The sequence below is a fragment of the Nycticebus coucang genome, chromosome 12, assembly GCF_027406575.1.
Source record: "Nycticebus coucang isolate mNycCou1 chromosome 12, mNycCou1.pri, whole genome shotgun sequence".
Lineage (NCBI taxonomy): Eukaryota > Metazoa > Chordata > Mammalia > Primates > Lorisidae > Nycticebus > Nycticebus coucang.
Genome location: NC_069791.1, coordinates 70,060,313 through 70,063,120, shown reverse-complemented (window position 1 = coordinate 70,063,120; position 2,808 = coordinate 70,060,313). Strand labels below are relative to the sequence as shown.

At 38.6% G+C, this 2,808-nt stretch overlaps 1 non-coding gene across 1 annotated transcript; it reads right to left on the bottom strand.

Annotated features, from left to right (window-relative positions):
• Positions 1-2,470: 2,470 nt before the first annotated feature.
• Positions 2,471-2,602, bottom strand: LOC128563010 (small nucleolar RNA SNORA51). Its single transcript, XR_008373687.1, has one exon. It is a non-coding gene; the product is annotated as a small nucleolar RNA SNORA51 (small nucleolar RNA).
• Between the last annotated feature and the right edge of the window lie 206 nt (positions 2,603-2,808).

Genomic DNA, 2,808 nt, shown 5'->3' with positions numbered 1-2,808 from the left:
GTCCTACTTAGATAAAATCCATAGGCCTATATGACCTAGCCCCTGGCTGTTTCTCCCATTTTAATTTTTTTTTTTTTTTGACATCATTCTTTTTGTTTTTTCCTTTTTTTTTTTTTTTTATTGTTGGGGATTCATTGAGGGTACAATAAGCCAGGTTACAATGATTGCAATTGTTAGGTGAAGTCCCTCTTGCAATCATGTCTTGCCCCCATAAAGCGTGACACACACCAAGGCCCCACCCCCCTCCCTGCTTCCCTCTTTCTGTTTCCCCCCGCATAACCTTAATTGTCATTAATTGGCCTCATATCAAAATTGAGTACATAGGATTCATGCTTCTCCATTCTTGTGATGCTTTACTAAGAATAATGTCTTCCATGTCCATCCAGGTTAATACGAAGGATGTAAAGTCTCCATTTTTTTTAATGGCTGAATAGTATTCCATGGTATACATATACCACAGCTTGTTAATCCATTCCTGGGTTGGTGGGCATTTAGGCTGTTTCCACATTTTGGCGATTGTAAATTGAGCTGCAATAAACAGTCTAGTACAAGTGTCCTTATGATAAAAGGATTTCTTTCCTTCTGGGTAGATGCCCAGTAATGGGATTGCAGGATCAAATGGGAGGTCTAGCTTGAGTGCTTTGAGGTTTCTCCATACTTCCTTCCAGAAAGGTTGTACTAGTTTGCAGTCCCACCAGCAGTGTAAAAGTGTTCCCTTCTCTCCACATCCACGCCAGCATCTGCAGTTTTGAGATTTTGTGATGTGGGCCATTCTCACTGGGGTTAGAAGATATCTCAGGGTTGTTTTGATTTGCATTTCTCTAATATATAGAGATGATGAACATTTTTCCATGTGTTTGTTAGCCATTCGTCTGTCGTCTTTAGAGAAAGTTCTATTCATGTCTCTTGCCCATTGGTATAAGGGATTGTTGGCTTTTTTCATGTGGATTAATTTGAGTTCTCTATAGATCCTAGTTATCAAGCTTTTGTCTGATTGAAAATATGCAAATATCCTTTCCCATTGTGTAGGTTGTCTCTTTGCTTTGGTTATTGTCTCCTTAGCTGTACAGAAGCTTTTCAGTTTAATGAAGTCCCATTTGTTTATTTTTGTTGTTGTTGGAATTGCCATAGCAGTCTTCTTCATGAAGTCTTTCCCCAGGCCAATATCTTCCAGTGTTTTTCCTATGCTTTCTTGGAGGATTTTTATTGTTTCATGCCTTAAATTTAAGTCCTTTATCCATCTTGAATCAATTTTTGTGAGTGGGGAAAGGTGTGGGTCCAGTTTCAGTCTTTTACATGGAGACATCCAGTTCTCCCAACACCATTTATTGAATAGGGAGTCTTTCCCCCAAGGTACGTTCTTCTTTGGTTTATCAAAGATTAGATGGTTGTAAGATGTTAGTTTCATTTCTTGGTTTTCAATTCGATTCCAAGTGTCTATGTCTCTGTTTTTGTGCTAGTACCGTGCTGTCTTGAGCACTATGGCTTTGTAGTACAGACTAAAATCTGGTATGCTGATGCCCCCAGCTTTATTTTTGTTACAGAGAACTGCCTTAGCTATACAGGGTTTTTCCAGTTCCATACAAAACGCAGAATCATTTTTTCCAAATCTTGAGTACGATGTTGGTACTTTGATAGGAATGGCATTGAATAGGTAGATTGCTTTGGGAAGTATAGACATTTTAACAATGTTGATTCTTCCCATCCATGAGCATGGTATGTTCTTCCATTTGTTAATATCCTCTGCTATTTCCTTTCTGAGGATTTCATAGTTTTCTTTATAGAGGTCCTTCACCTCCTTCGTTAGGTATATTCCTAGGTATTTCATTTTCTTTGAGACTATGGTGAAGGGAGTTGTGTCCTTAATTAGCTTCTCATCTTGACTGTTATTGGTGTACACAAAGGCTACTGACTTGTGGACATTGATTTTATATCCTGAAACATTACTGTATTTTTTGATCACTTCTAGGAGTCTTGTGGTTGAGTCGTTGGGGTTCTCTAAGTATAAGATCATGTCATCAGCAAAGAGGGAGAGTTTGACCTCCTCTGCTCCCATTTGGATTCCCTTGATTTCCTTGTCTTGCCTAATTGTATTGGCTAAAACTTCCAGCACTATGTTGAATAGTAAAGGTGACAGAGGACAACCTTGTCTGGTTCCAGTTCTAAGAGGAAAAGCTTTCAGTTTTACTCCACTCAGTAAAATATTGGTGTGGGTTTGTCATAGATAGCTTCAATCAGTTTTAGAAATGTGCCACCTATGCCTATACTCTTCAGTGTTCTAATTAGAAAAGGATGCTGGATTTTATCAAATGCTTTTTCTGCATCTATTGAGAGGATCATGTGATCTTTATTTTTGCCTCTGTTAATATAGTGGATAACGTTTATAGACTTGCGTATGTTAAACCAGCCTTGCATCCCTGGGATGAAGCTACTTGATCATGATGAATGACTTTTTTTTTTTTTTTTTTCTCCATGTTCCCCCATTCACAATACAGACCAGGCATGGGGCCTGGGCTGGGGTGTACATAGGGTAGGTTTATTCTGCCTCCTCTTTCTATACAGTCAGTGTAAGAACACAGCCTGTGGTAAGTACCAGGAGGTCGATGAATGACTTTTTTGATGATAAGCTGTAATCTATTGGCTAGGATTTTGTTGAGAATTTTTGCATCCATATTCATGAGTGAGATTGGTCTGAAATTCTCTTTTTTGTTTGGGTCTTTTCCTGGTTTTGGTATCAGGGTGATGTTTGCTTCATAGAATGTGTTGGGGAAGATTCCTTCTTCCTCAATTTTTTGGAAAAATTTCTGC